The sequence below is a fragment of the Natrix helvetica genome, assembly GCF_964273705.1.
Source record: "Natrix helvetica genome assembly, chromosome: 12".
In the NCBI taxonomy this organism is placed as follows: Eukaryota; Metazoa; Chordata; class Lepidosauria; order Squamata; family Natricidae; genus Natrix; species Natrix helvetica.
In genome coordinates, this window is record NC_138556.1 from 4897627 (window position 1) to 4914143 (window position 16517).

Genomic DNA, 16517 nt, shown 5'->3' on the forward strand with positions numbered 1-16517 from the left:
CTTAATGATCTCTCAGATGCTCGTGGAACCAAAAATAGATTTGTGAGTCTCTCGCAAGGCCACGGAGGACCTTACAATACCTTCTTGTGCCAAGGCTCAACTAAAAGCCCATTAGGACGGAGGTAATTTGCTAGGCTGGCTTTGGCACAGCTGCTGGCTGCCAAGGAAAGGTGGAGTGGTCTTTTATCTGAAGGTAACACAGAGAGCCATCCCTGCCTGCCCTGATGCCAGCTAGAAGTTGTGGTGGGTTTCATCATGATTCATGCAGAAGAACATTCATCAAGATTGACTGGCGTGGGGGAAGAAATCCATGTGTGGTTTGAACTTTGATCAAAGAGGTCTTCGAAGCATGCCAATAGTTTAAAGAGAGTAAGAAAAGGTAGTCCCTCTGTACCAAGGAGTGTCACTCAGTGCCAGAAGTGCTAATTTGCCTTAGGAGGATCCCAAATTCGTAACAGGACAAGACAGGTAGTTCTTGACTTATGATCTGTCACTTAGCAACGGTTTGATGTTAGGATGGATGTCCAGTGGTGGGATTAATTTTTCTTTTACTACTGGTCCTTTGGGCGAGGTTTGGTGGGTGTGGTGTGGCTTGGTAGGCATGGCTTGGTGGGCGTGGCATGGGAAGGATACTGTAAAATCCACATTCCCTCCCCACTCCAGGGGAAGAATACTGCAAAATCCCCATTCCCTCCTCACTCCAGGGGAAGGTTATTGCAAAATCCCCATTCCCTCCCCACTCCAGGGGAAAGATACTGCAAAATCCCCATTCCCTCCTCACTCCAGGGGAAGGTTATTGCAAAATCCCCATTCCCTCCCCACTCCAAGGGAAGAATACTGCAAAATCCCCATTCCCTCCTCACTCCAGGGGAAGGTTATTGCAAAATCCCCATTCCCTGCCGATCAGCTGGGACTCAGGAGGCAGAGAATAGATGGGGGTGGGGCCAGTCAGAGGTGGTATTTACCGGTTCTCTGAACTACTCAAGATTTCCACTACTAGTTCTCCAGAACTGGTCAGAATCTGTTGAATACCATCTCTGGATTAAAAAGCTACTTAGGACCCAGGCCTAAAATTCTGATGGCTGGTGTCCATTCCACACACGGTCATTTCGATTGCATTTTGGGTCCTTGGCAACCAGCCTGCATTTATATCCATTTGTAGTGTCCTGCATTCACATGACCACAATTTGTGTTTCTGCTCAAACCCGGTGTTTACTTCGGACTTTTGACAATGGGTTTGCTTAATGACCACAGCAATTGCTTAATGACCGTCGCAGAAAAGGGTAATAAAATCAGGTTGGTCATGTGGGGGACCTGCTTTTTGGCCATGATGACTTACAACAGTTATGGGCAGGTCGTAAGACAAAGACTAGCTGTACTCACAAGGATTGTCTAAAACACTGAAAAAACAGGGATAATCTCTGCTGGAAGCACTAATCAACTTGGCTTTTACTTAGAATAGAATAACAGAGTTGGAAGGGACCTTGGAGGTCTTCTAGTCCAACCCCCTGCTTAGGCAGGAAACCCTACATCACTTCAAACAAATGATTATCCAATCTCGTCTTAAAAACATCCAGTGTTGGAGCATTCACAACTTCTGGAGGCAAGTTGTTCCACGGATTATTGTTCTCACTGTCAGGAAATTTCTCCTTAGTTCTAAGTTGCTTCTCTCTTTGATTACTTTCCACCCATTGTTCTTGTCCTGCTCTCAGGTGCTTTGGAGAATAGCTTGACTCCCTCTTCTTTGTGGCAGCCCCTGAGATATTGGAACACTGCTATCATGTCTCCCCATGTCCTTCTTTTCATTAAACTAGACCTACCCAATTCCAGCAATCAAATATGTCTTTTCATTATTTAGTTTTGTTGTGTCTGACTCCTTCTGACTCCATGGACCTTAGCATTCTAGGCTCCCGCATCATCCACTGTTTGCCACAGTGTGCCTAAATTCATGCTCACCATCTAACCATCTCATCCTCTGTTGTCCCCTTCTCCTTTTGCCTTCCATCTTTCCCAACATCAGGGTCTTTCTCCAAGGAATCCTCTCTTCCCATTGGGTGGCCAAAGTATTTCAGCTTCAGTATCTGCCCTTCCAGAGAACAGTCTGGATTGATTTCCTTTAGGAGTGACTGCTTTGATCTCCTTGCAGTCCAAGGGACTCTCAAAGGTCTTCTCCAACATCACCACGGGGAATACAAGACCAAATTAGCTTAGGCTCTTCATAAGGCTTATGCACTAGGAATTCATCCCTTGTCCTGAGACTGATGCAGAGACTCATTCCATAAAATCTCAAGTATCAGTAATGTAGCCTTTATTGTCATTGTACATCATGTATACAATGAAATTGGTTCTAGCCTCAATGGTGCAGCCCATGACAAAAAATACAAACAACATAAATAGTACAAAGAATAATCCCTATGCAAATAATTAGGAAGAAGAAAGAAGAAGAAAAACTAGTCATATGTTTCCGTGCGTGTGTGGAGTGATGGTGGTTGTATTTAAAAGTCTGACAGCCTAAGGATAGAAACTTTTTTTAAACCTTATTTGTTTGGCTGGCTGTACTTTGATGTCTTCTGCCTGATTGTAGAAGTGCGAAGAGACACTGACCAGGGTGTGAATCATCTCTGAGTATCTTCCTTACTCGGCTAAAGCAGCGAGAGCTGCCGATGTCATCCAGTGGTGTCAGAGGGAAACCAATGGAATTGTTCACTCTCTGTAGTGCCTTCCTGTTGGCAGCTGCTAAACTGACATACCTTACTGTCATGCAGTATGTGAGGACACTTTCTATGGTGGACCGATAGAAAGAAGTCATCAGCCGTTGTTCCACCTGATTTTTTTGCAGGACTCTAAGGAAATGAAGTCTCTGTTGGGCCTTGCCAATCCCCAGGGACGTGTTGCTTTTCCAGGTGAGATCTTGACTAATAAGCCCTCCCAAGAATTTAAAAGAGGAAACCCTCTTCATACAGTCTGAGACGGCCTCAGGATTATTCACTCCAGTATAGATATCTACGACTTGGATTCCCCAGAGTGCCTTGGAGATGCCGAGGCATCCATGAATGGCTTCTCTTCTATCCCCCAGGCTCCCTGCCCCACCTGTGTTTTCACATCAGGTCAAAATCATTCTCCAACAACACAATGCAAAAGTCTATAGTTATTATTTTTTTTAGCAGAAGTCTTGATTTAGGATCATGGGTGGGGGTTTGGGGGTTCTCCAAACTGCACAGAATCTTCGCTAGAGGTTCTCCTGAACCCCTGCAAACCCCCAGCAGCCCACCCCTGTCTACAGTTTCCAGGATCCTTCATGCTTGGCCATGCTGAGTTTTGTAGTTTAGGATTACGTGGAGGGCTATAGGTTACTCAATTACCACCTGGCATTTTAGTCTCGTTTGGACTTAGGAGCAAGCGAGAATTTCTGAGTTTTGCTAATTCTACTGATCCTAGCTGCTTCCTGTTGAGGCTCCATGCTATTTTATGGTCGAGAATTTCATCATGCAAGTGCCTTGGGGAGGTGTTTGCCTTTAAAAGTGACCTTTTAAAGAAATACTAATAAATAATTATCAACAGGTTAGGCGGAGAAAGGCATTCGGTAGGAATGCAATAAGGCTTCCTCCTTATCTTCCGCTTGTTTCTCATCCTTATTTTATCTCTCCTTGGAGGAAGAGAAACGAAGCCATAGACCATAATTTGCAAATACCAGCGAGTCTTCCATCTCTAATTTAAATCATGCCTAGAAATATACAGTTCACTGACACTTGGGAGGGCTGCAATGAAGGCCTTGTTAGGATTCCACGATTCTACAATAAGAAATGCCATAATGTCTCTATGCCAACAAAAATTAGAATTGTTCAGGCAAGAACTCCCCCCCCCCCCCTAATAAACTCTATGAATGCAAAATCTGGACTTGGCAGATGCATCAATGCATTTAAGCCTTGGTGCTGCAAAAGAGTAAAAGCAGTGCTGGGATACTGCAGGTTTAACAACAGGTTAAGTGATCGTGTGTTTCACGCATGTGGAAACATACAAAAACAAAACTTACTTACCAGGTTACTTCTGGGGAGTAACACAGCTGAGGTGCAGCAATCCACTCTGCCACGTAAATCAGGTGAGAGGATATAGGTACCATATAAGACACACTGTTGTATAAGAGGCACCAAGAAGAGGTAAGTAAGAAAAAAAAGTTTTTGTTCTTCCCGGCCCCCAGGAGCACTCTGCAAGTTTCAGCAGGGCTGGGGGAAGGCAAAAACACCTCTGTTGTTGTGAAAAACAGGTGGAAAATGGCTCGTTTTTCGCAAAACGGGGGCATTTTTGCCTTCCCCCAGCCCTGCTAAATCCCGCAGAGCGTTCTTGAGGGCTGGGGGAAAGCTAAAATGCCTCTGTTTTGGGATGTGGGGGTGGGGCTTTGGAAGGTCAAAAATGGCTGTATTTGGTGTATAAGATGCTCCAACATTTCCACACTCTTTTAGGGGGAAAAAGGTGCATCTTATACTCCGAAAAATATGGCAAGTAAACCGCAGGGGCGGGTGGGCAGGCCAACCTGATCATCAGAGTGACACAGCTGATCGTTGGAGCTACTAGTTCATTGGAACTGGTCCAAACCAGCTGAATCCCACTCCTGAGTAAAAGAATAGGTAGGCTTATGAGAAGAAACAGAACAAATCAAAGAACGGTTGCTGGAATTGGTTATGTCTAGTTTAATAAAAAGAAGGACTAGCGGGGACATGATAGCAGTCTTCCAATATCTCAGGGGTTGCCACAAACTATTCTCCAAGGCACCTGAGGGTAGAACAAGAAGCAATGGGTGGAAACTAATGAAGGAGAGAAGCAGCTTAGAACTGAGGAGAAATTTCTTGACAGTGAGAACAGTTCATTATTGTTGTTATTAATTAGTTGTGAATGCTCCAACACTAAAAGTTTTTAAGAAGAGATTAGACAACCAGTTGTCTGAAATGGGCTTTCCTGCCTGAGCAGGGGGCTGGACTAGAAGACCTCCAAGGTCCCTTCCAACTCTTTAATTCTACATTCTAAATCAAGCCAGAATTCTGACTCAAAGTGCTAATGACCAGGGTCATATTTTGGACACACCATGTTTCCAAGATCCAGTTTCCCTGAGAAGTCCGTAATCCTTGATTTATCTATTCAGTGTATAATGATGGTATATTAGCCAGGACACTACAGTGTTAATACAGAGTAGTTGTCGGCTGCCTAAGACTATGAGTCCATTTGGTTCATGCTCATGAATATCCAGGAGTGCCCCACAGGGAGCAAACTAGCTCCATGCTCAGAGTGATTAAAGATGTTCTGCAACATCATCTTTCCCCCTCCACTGATGTTTGGGCTTCACATTCAGGCAAGTATTGCACCAGCTGAGTTCATACTTCAACAGGAAGCACAGTTATTTTTCCAACCGAAGTGGTACCTATTTATCTACTCGCATGTAGCATGCTAGTGACAGATTTTATTTTCCTGGGCTCCAAGATCACCGCAGATGTTGAATGTTTTTAATGTTTTAATGTGCTTATTGTTTTCTACTGTTTTTACATTGTTGTAGCCGCTCAGAGTTTCTTGACAATGAGGTGGACTGACGTATAAATAAAATGAATGAATGAATGAAACTGATGTGATAGTAATCAATAATTATGTCTATAAAAATGGGAGTGGTAGACCCAGAAAAAGGCTCCCAGTACATTAACAGCAAGAGGCCGTGACATTTAACAATCCCTCAATTTAACTTTGCCACCAGGATTGCTGCAAAGTAGAAACCATAGTGTAGGACATTAATAAGTATAATTACTTGATGTATAACATTAAACAGAATCGGAAGAATGCTTTATTGATATATTGAACTCTCCTTTATAATACATTGACTTTATTTAATGTATATATTTGTACACTGCCTTACTAAGCAAGATGCTCCTAGAATTCATGACTTCATTTCCAAATAACTTTGCAACAAACCCTATTGTAATTAATGAGACTGAATTAAGCCATGATGACTTCTTGCCTCCTGCATTCCAGCAAAACTTCTCATGGCTAACTGACCCAGAGGAGGACTATGCAGAAACAACTGCAGCCATTTTAATGTGCAATCTATATATCTATAAATGGCTGTGTGTGTGTATGTTCCAGCATAACTCTGGAACGCCATGAGCAATTTCAGCCAAACTTGGTACACAGATGACTTACTCTCTGGAAAAAAATACTGTGGGGGTAAGACACCCCTAACACCCCTCGGGTGTGTGTTCTGTTAAGATACAGCCTGTTGTGCCTTTAAATGGCTTTCACCGTACTGCCGTAAAATGGATTCTACTGTACAGTGGAGTTGCCATGGTAACAGATTTACAGTACTCCACAAGGGGGCTCCCTCTGGCAAGGCAGAAAATCCAACATTAGAAATTATGTTTGGTCGGGACATTTCTCCCCTATAAAAAAATACTCAGGCAACGCTGGGTTATCAACTAGTATGGAATAAAATCAGCTGAAGAAGGTCTCAGAAACAATGCTGATGGCAGGTTAAATTAAGATGACTTCTTAACACTTAGTGTCCTCCAGGCCGGGGAAAACAAATTCTTAACTTGAAAAGAACCAAAGTTCAGATGGGCAGTTATACAAATTTGATTAGTAAAATAAATGGATAATATTTTAGTCCGAAATGAGCCATTGCTAAAACACAGACGTTGGCCAAATCTCTTTACATCTCAAAGGGGATAAAAAATTGAGGCTGATGGAAAGTCAACAACTCCAGCAACCACAGGACAAACAAATCCAAACACGGGTGATGAAGATGAAGATGAAGGCTAAGAGCCGAGGTGGCGCAGTGGTTAGGCTTCAGTACTGCAGGCTACTTCAGCTGACTGCTAGCTGCAGTTCGGCAGTTCAAGTCTCACAAGGCTCAAGGTTGACTCAGCCTTCCGTCCTTCTGAGGTGAGTAAAATGAGGACCCAGATTGTTGGGGGGGGGGGGGGGAAGAGGCTGACTCTGTAAGCCGCTTAGAGAGGGCTGTAAAGCAGCATATAAGTGCTGTTGTTCTTCCTTTCCTCCCTGCCCCCCCTCCCTTCCTTCCATGGTGCACAGTGGTTAGAATGCAATATTGCAGGCAAACTCTGCCACAGCCAGGAGTTCTATCCTTACCTGCTCAAGCTGGGCTCAGCCTTCCTTCCTTCTGAGGTGGGTAAAATGAGGACCCAGATTGTTTGAGGGCAATATGCTGACTCTGTAAACTGCTTAGAGGGGGCTGTAAGAGCACTGTAAAGCGGTATATAAGTCTAAGCGCTATTGCTAAGAGTTGAAGTTGACATTTACCTCTTCTTCTTTGACTTCTCCCAAGGCAATCGCCTTCTTTCCCATGTCCCAAATCCGTCTGCCATGTCTCGGAGCCAGAAGAGCTAAAAAAAAAGGGTCTACCTTCAGCCTCTCCGATTGACATGAGTGGGAGGTGTCACGACAGCTGGCATCCAGCAATTTTTCCACCCACCCCCTCCAGGTTTTTTCCCCTCAGGATCCTACATCAGGCTCCAACACGCCGCCGAAGTAATTAGCTGCCGAGAGCTGAGTGTGCCCGCCAAGTGCCAATGTCTTGCTTGACACATCTGGGCACGGAAAGTAATTGAAACAGCTGCTTCTGCCCATCTGCCGGGGGAAAGCTGTTGGTGGAAGGTGCCTGCTGCTTCGACTGGATCCACCTTGGGCAAATTAACCATCATTAATCCCAGAATCTGACCAGCATACACAGAAGCTATAATCAAGTGGGGGGGGGGGGGAGGCAGGGCGGTCAAGGAAGGCAAAGAGTGGGGAAGTTACAGAAGGAAGGTTTTTTTTTTGCCAAAATATTTTATTTTTTATTCTCTTATATGCCTTTGTAAGTATACATTCACATAATTGTTATTCTTATTTACATTTGTCATTCTTATACATCTGTTATTCCATTTAATAGGTTATAATATACAGTTTGGGTTGCTTTATTTACCATCCCTTCCGCCTGTTGTAATACCACCTTATTTTCCCTTTCTTTTCTCCCTCCCTCCCTTCTCTACTTCCTTCCTTCCTCCTCTCCTTACCCTTCCTTCTTCTCTTACCTCTCCCCTACTCCTACTCTTCCTCTTCCCCTTCCTACGCTCTCTTCTTCTCTTTTTCTCTCTTCCACCCTCCTCTCCTTATCTCTTTCTGCTTTCCCTCCTCTTCCTTTCATTCTCTCCTCCTCTCTCCCTTTCTTTTTCTGTTGTTATAGGTGTCTCTTTCGAATCTCAGTTTATGTTTCCTTGGGATGGTATTTCCGCAAACCCGAATATAATATGATGTCATTTCTTATTCCTTTACCTTCGCAAATCTATCCTAAGTATATATATTTCCCCTTCACATCTCGCTCTTGAATGTATACTTGTATATTTAATATTTTCTTTTCTGTTTTCCCTCTCTTCTCCCCCTTTCTCATTTAATAGTGCATCGTCTGGGTTCTGTACCTTCTCCCTACTTTCTTTTCTAGCTTCAGAGGGAAAGGTTTTTTTTTAAAGTGACCCAGACTGTAAAGCTTAAGGGCCAGACCTCTCTCTCTTTCTCTCTTCACCCCTCCCTGATGTCCTGAAATATTCCGATTGCAAATGTGCCCCTCGTTTCTTTTTCCCTTTTCCCTTTTTGCTTAGGTGGATTTGGCTAATTGGAGCCAGGCAGCAAAAATAGCAACTTGGCTTTTGCAAAAAGCACTAAGGCTGAATAAGAGGCATATGGCTGGCACCGGAGAAGGGGCGGGGAGATGTTGAAATAGAAATCTATCAAGAAGGACATCCTGGAAGAATCTGGATGCTCTGTGTACTCTGTCAAAATCCGGGTTATTCTTAAGCGAATCGAGCTATTCTCCAGTCCAACCTACCGGCTGGAAGTGAGGTTTAGCAGGCAGTGTGTGTGTGTGTGTCTATATGTGTTTATGTGTGAGTGAAATTTCCTGGGGGGGGGAATTATTGTGAGAATGTTCACGTTTTTGTCTTTCATCCGGTACTCTGCCATCCTCCCTAACCATCTGCTGCGGCTTCAGAGCCAATTCTCTCCCCCCCTCTGACTTTACCTCTCCTTTCTTTCTTCCTGAATTAGGAACGTGGTGATCCCAGTCAATGAGGGATCGCTCCGTAAAGGCCCTCATATGACTTTCTGGGTTGGATTGGGAAGAAGACTCAGGCTAGGGAAGAGTGAAGGCAAGGCTCCTTGGGTTGAGCTGCCATGGACCGTCTTTCCTGGAGGAAATGGCATGGGTGTCAAGCAACCAATCAGAGACGGTGGCAGAATGATGCCACTAATCGTGGCAAATGATCCCTTCCCCCTTGGTAAATGAACGGGGAATGCTTTTGCCGACATTCTTCCAAAAACTGAGTTTACCACTGAAAACATTCGAAACCAAGTTCAAAACCAAGTTTGCTACTTTTTCCTTTCCCAAATACCTTTCCTTTCCTTTTCTTCTTTCGTTTCGTTTCCTTTTCCTTTTCCTTCCCTTCCCTTCCCTTCCCTTCCCTTCCCTTTTCCTTTCTTTTTCTTTCCTTTTCCTTTCCTTTCCTCTTTCCTTTCCTTTTCTATCTTCCTATCCTTTCTTTTCCCTTCCTTTCCTTTTTCCTTTCCTTTTTCTATTTTCCTTTCCTTTCCCTTCCCTTTCCCCTTTCCTTTTTGATTTCCTTTCCTTTTTCAATCTTCCTTTCCTTTCCTCTCCTCTTTCTTTCCTTTTTCTATCTTCCTTCCCTTCCCTTTTCTTTCGTTTCCCCTTCCCCCTTTCCCTATTTTCTTTTCCTTTCTCCTTTCCTTTCTGATTTCCTTTCCTTTTTCAATCTTCCTTCCCTTCCCTTCTCTTCCTTTCCTTTTTCTATCTTCCTTTCCTTTCCTCTTTCTTTCCTTTTTCTATCTTCCTTCCCTCCTCTCCCCTCTCCTTTTCTTTCCTTTCCCCTTTCCCCTTTCCCTTTTTTCTTTTCATTTCCCTTTCTCCTTTCCTTTCTGATTTCCTTTCCTTTTTCTATCTTCCTTCCCTTCCCTTCCTTTCCTTTCCTTTTTCTATCTTTCTTTCCTTTCCTTCCCTTCCCTTCCCTTTCCTTTCCTTTCCTTTCCCCTTCCCCCTTTCCCTTTTTTCTTTCCCTTTCTCCTTTCCTTTCTGATTTCCTTTGATTTCTTTCCCTCTGACCTTCCTTCCTTCCTTCACTGTGAATACAGAACCCAACCCTTCCACCCAGACTAGGCTCAATCTTCACTCTGTCCCGGAATCTCAGAGTGTGTGCAAATTAGGCCCGATTCAATGTGAATATTCAAATTGATTTTGAAATAATTTCATTTCGGTTTGAATGTTCAAACGAGTACAGAAAATAGATTTAATTTGGGTACCCTAATCTATTCAGACCTCTGAAAAGCATGTAGACAAGTGGGCAAAGCATGGGAATCAATTCAAATTGATTTGGGTATTCTAATTTGATAAGACAAATGAAAAAAAAATCAATTGATTCAATTCATCAATTGAGTCAAAGCTTCAAATCACTCTGAACTGATTTAGAGCACAGAATATTTGCACAGTCAGACATAATCATAGCTTAGGGCCCCAGAGAGACCGGTCCATTTCCTTTTCTTGGCATTATGGAGAAACATCAAAATTGCATGAGTTTCTAAAGGCTTTTGCCTCGTTAGCCTAGTCTCTAAATCACCCATTTATTATGCAACAATATCTACGTGGACTATGGGCCTGACGTAGGACCACAAGTGAGTCCAACATTTCTATTGCTGTGAGATATTTATTAAGTGAGTTCTTTCCCATTTTATGACCTTTCTCGCCACAGTTATTAAGTCAATCACTGCAGTTATTAAGTTAGTAACAGGATTGTTAATTGAATCTGGCTTTTCCCCATTGCCTTTGCTTGTCAGAAAGTTACAAAATGGGATCGCATGAGCCTGGGACATAGCAACTATCAAAAATCGGAGTCAGTTGCCAAGTGTTCAAATGTTGATCTTGTGACTATGGGGAGGCTGCAACGGTTGTAAGTGTGAAAACTGGTCATAAGTCACTTTTTCAGTACCGTTGTCACTTTGAATGGTCACCAAATGAACTATTGTAAGTCAAGGACTACCTGTGCTCACTTTTGTGTGTCAAAGCCATGCCAGATAGCTAACTCCATTCCACAGTTGATCTAATGCATAAGGTGCTTTTCCCTCTCCCTCTCTCCTTCTCCCTCTCTCCCCTATTTCCATCTCCATCTTTGTCTCCAATTCCATCCCCATCTCTTTTTTCTTCTCCCCTTCTCCCCATCTCCATCTATCTCCATCTCCATCGCTTTTCCCCCTCTCTCCCTCTCCCCATCTATCTCCATCTCCATCATCTCCATCATCTCTATCTATCTCCATCTCTTTTTCCCCTCTCCCTGTCACCCCATCTATCTCCATCATATCTATCTATCTCCATCTCCATCTCTTTCCCCCTCTCCTTCTATCCCTCTATCCCCATCTTCATCTATCTCCATCTCCATCATCCCCATCCCCATGTCCATCTCTTTTCTCCTCTCCCAGTCTTCCCATCTCCATCTATCTCCCTCTCCATCTCTTTTCCCCCTCTCCCTGTCTCCCCATCTATTTCCATCATATCTATCGATCTCCATCTCTTTCCCCCTCTCCTTCTATCCCTCTATTCCCATCTCCATCTATCTCCATCTCCATCATCCCCATGTCCATCTCTTTTCTCTTCTCCCAGTGTTCCCATCTCCATCTATCTCCATCTCCACCCTTTGTTATTTCTAATCAGAGGCATGTTCCAAATTTGCTTAAAATTATATAATTCTATACAGAGCCACATGATCATGGAAAAGGTCTTTGGATAACACTGGTTCCTTCAGTTAAGAAACAGAGATGAGCACCACTCCCTACAGTCAGACATGACTGGAGAGAGGAAACCTTTCCCTTTCCCTTTCTATAGGTGGATTGCATCCCTACCTGTTTAGTTTCATTTTTTTGGGCTACCTGCAGAATCTTAACAAACAGTCTGTGCTTCCACAGAATGATGTGCTGGTTTCTGGTTTAAAACCAACTGTTGGGGAAACTTGTGAAGAGGTTTTCTTCTAAGTGGCAGATACTCTTGTTCAACCTGCACCTTAAAGCTTCTAAGATCAGAAGCAAAATGCCTTCTTCTGCCCAGTGGAAGGCCTGGCCCTCTTCTGAATGTCCTTCTCCTGCTGTCAAAGAAATGCAAGTTCCGAGGTAGCTGAAGATCCATATTCATGATGCACTGCAGCTCTTGATGTGCTTTGGTTTCATCTCTTGAAAAAAAAAAAAAGAAATCTAATCAAAGGTTGAAATAAGTCTGGCAAAGGCTGCCATGCTCTTCTCAGAATGCCTGAAGATGTCGACAAGCCCAGAAGTCCTATTGATGGAAGTTCTTTTAACAACAGTGTTTCAGGAAGCTGTCTCTTACAGGCTGGCCAAACTCTGAAGTCAGCAAAACAAATTAACGTGGTCTGTACAATTAATGGATTCTGTTTGTCTCCCTCTTTCTCTCTTTTTCGGCCAAGTCTCACAGTTGCATCAGAAATGCAGCCTGGAGTCATCACCTTTCCCGTTCAGAGTTGATGCCTTTTTCTCAAGATGACCTCTCGGAAGAATAAAAATCAATACTCGCTCTGTCTCCAGAAACATCCAGCTATATTCTTTATCCATTAAGGCCAGCAATGCCTTTTATGAAATTGTTGCGAGAGAGCTGGAAACAATAATTTAGCATTATAGTACGAAAAATGAGGGGGATGATTCCAGGATCTCCATCTTCAAGGGAGAACTTGCTCCTGTCAAAAGAAGAAGGAAGAGGGAAGAAGGAAGGAAGGGGAGGAGAAGGGAAGAAGAAGAGGAGGAAGAAGAAGAAGAGGAAAAGAAGAAAAAAGAAGAAAAGAGGTGGAGGAGGAGAAGAGGAAGAGGAGAAGAAAAAAGAAGACAATGATGAAGAATAATAATAAGAAAATAAAAAGAAGAGGAAGAAGAGAAGAAGAAGAAGAAGAAGAAGGAGAAGAAAAAAAGAAGGAGGAGGAGAAGAAGAAGGAGGAGGAGGAGGAGGAAGAAGAAGAAAAAAGAAGAAAAGAAGAAGAGGAGGGGAGGAGGAGGAAGAGGAGAAGGAGGAGGAAAAAGAAGATGATGTTGAAAAAGAAGAGGAATAAGAAGATAAAAAGAGGAAGAGGAAGAAGAAGATAAGAAGAAGAGGAGGAGTAAGAGGAGGAGATGGAAAAAGACGTGACATAACATGTTATGTTATGTTAGACATAACAATATTTCCTTAGCCATCATGGCAGAACTAAAATGCCCCTCTCTCTTTACAAAATATTTGGCATTTGAATAGGAAGGATTTTAGAGATCTTTTGAAAGAGGTAAGTTATCCACTTTATTGAAGGTAGGATCCCCGGTGTATGATTATCCAGTTTTTTCATGAAGGAGATGAATGATCAACCGTAGAAGTTGATTTCATTTAGTTTTAAGGAAAAGATTCTACTTTTTTGTTGAGAAACCTCTATCCACAGCAAAAGTTCAGGACAGATGGAACTGATGAAAAATGCCTTGCAGGGAAGTTGGAAAGAGACATCAATAGTAAATGAGCCAAGGAAACTTTTGTCAATTTTCATCCCCCCCATAACCAAATATGTTATTTTTTTTCCTCCTTTGTTCGTATACTTCCTACAGTTTCTTTAGATTTCATTTTTGAAATTGGTTTTTCATTTGCACGATGATCGAAGGTGTTGGATGGTTTCCTTTTGAGGGGTGTTGCTAGTTCTGTTCGTTTGCTTGCCACCTTCTATTATGAGATTCCTGAAATGAAAAATACCATTATAACATTTTCCGCCAGTCAGAAGTCACCGAAATCATGGTGTCTAAAAACCACTAAAGAGACCACAACGTAACTCACACAATTGGCCACTCAGAAATCTACCATACCATCAACAAGAAGTTCACTAAAAAATTGAACTGAAAGAAGAAAAAAAATCAAATTTAATGTGGAACTACTTTGGGCACAATATCAATAGCTTATATTATGGCTCAGTGGCTAAGATGCTGAGCTTGTCGATCAGAAAAGTCAGCAGCTTGGCTGTTCGAATCCCTAGTGCCGCGTAACCGAGTGAGCTCCCATTACTTGTCCCAGCTTCTGCCAACCTAGCAGTTCGAAAGAATGTAAAAAATGCAAGTAGGAAAATAGGAACCACTTTTGGTGGGAAGGTAACAGCGTTCCGTGCACCTTCGGTGTTTAATCATGCCAGCCACATGACCACGGAGACGTCTTCAGACAGCGCTGGCTCTTCGGCTTTGAAATGGAGATGAGCACCGCCCCCTAGAGTCAGGAACGACTAGCACATATGTGCGAGAGGAACTTTTAGCTTTATCTTTTTTATCAATAGCTTGCAGCCTTGAGATACATTCGATCAATGTTGATGGATCATTTTTGATTGCCAGCTGAGTATCTCTGGATTTGGGGGTGGTTATTTCACTGCGATCAGCAGATGACATACGTTGTTCCACCCCGAATCTTAACTATATCCAACTTTTTGACATAAGTTGTCCTTTGAACTATGCACAAAGCCATCTGCTGCAGAACCTTCTATCTCCTCAAAGTTCAGGCACTTTTAAGCCAGGCAAAATACTTCCTTGACTGAGGAATGAGAAGAAGCACCTGGATTTAACACTGCAAATAACAGTGGGTCTTGTTTGTGTGGCACATAAATCACCTTGCAGAAAAAAATTCATATTCATAAGAGTCCATATTTTGCTAATAGAAAACACTCACCGATCATCCGCCTTAAAAGAGTGATGGCGAACCTTTTCAGCATCAAGTGGCAAAACTGGACCTTGCGCGCCAGAGTGCTGGAAACTCAAAGACCAGCTGGTGCGTGCCAGCCAGCTGGTCTTCGGGTTTCCGGCTGACACAAAAACCAGCTGGCTGGCATGCATGCGCATGCCGGAAACCAGAAGAGCAGTTGGTGATGGTGCATGCCCACAGAGAGGGCTCTGCATGGCGCCTGTGGCACGCATGCCATAGCTTCGCCATCACAGCCTTAAAACAACGAATGTTTGAAGGGAGACTTGTGTTAACTGGGAGATCTAACACACTTCCTTTGGACTCAGAAAGAATCTGGAATTGATTAAATCATTGAAAACAGGTATTATCTAAACTGTGGCATCCTGCAAATTAAGCCATTACCTTGGATGGCCTTGGATCTATGACCATATCTTGTTAACTTCCATTGCTTGATTGCTAGATAGTATCTCTGTCATTCATGGGTCCTTGTACATCCACTATTGTCGTTTTATGAAGCAAAATGCTCGTATCAATGTTCCCTTCCCATTGCAGTGAAATAGATTCTTGCTCATAAAAGCCCAGTCTGCTACTAATCCCGGCCTTTTTAATGGATTGATCTTCATTCATTTTTCAAAATAGATTTAGTGGCTGCAATGCTCTGACATTTATATGCATCAGAAGTGTTGCATAAAGATTAATTTTTACTTAATGCCTTATCATTTAGCCCTTCCATACATTGCATCTTTGCAGTCCGAATTAAGCATCTACTTTTGATCTAGGAAGAAATAGCTTAACAGTTCTGGTGGGGAATTCAATCCATGAGATTTCAAGCTGAATATTAGTATATCGTATATTTGGTGTTATGTCTATGGAGATTCTTAATCATCAGGTCAGAGTTTCCCAAAGGTGCTTTAAAACATAGAATATAGACTAACAGAGTTGGAAGGCCCTAAGAGATCTTCTAGTCCAACCTCCTGCTCAAGCAGGAGATCTTAAACCATTTTAGATAAATGCCTGTCCTCTTCTTAGAGGCCTTCAGTGATGGAGCACCCACAACCTCTGAGGACAAGCTGTTCCACTGATTCAGTGGTGGGCAACCTTTTTTTTCAACTGAGCCAAATCTCGCCAAAACCACGATTGAAATTTACTTTGAGAGCCACATTTTTAAAACCGAAAATACATAGGATGGTACACTGTTTTTAGTTTCAATAAGTTTTTATTGAGAATATTCTGCATGCAAGTATCCACATAGGTCGGGAGGATACAAATAACACAACTAATAAAACAAAAACTTTAGAACGATATTATTTATCGATAATGTTAAATTCCGTAAAATTTGCCTTACAATGTAGAGAAAATTACGTCCTGACATTGACTGACAAAGTCACAACCACTAATGTGAACATTGGCCTTGCATTTCCTTGGATAGTTTGAGTAAGTCAGGTTTGTATGTTGTTGTTTTTAATTTCATCTCTCTCTCCCACTTTCTTTCTTTTTTTCTTTTTCTTTCTCTCTCTCTCTCTGGCTCTTTGTCTCTCTCTCCCTCCCTCCCCCATCTCTGTCACCCTGTGTGTGTGTCTGTCTGTCTGTCTCTCACTCACTCTGTGTGTGTGTGTATGTCTGTCTCTGTCTCTCCCTCTGTCTCTCTCCCCTCCCTCTCTCTCTGTCACTCTGTGTATGTGGGTGTGTCTGTCTCTCACTCATTCAGTTAATCACTCACTCTGTGTGTGTCTCTCTGTCTGTCTATCTT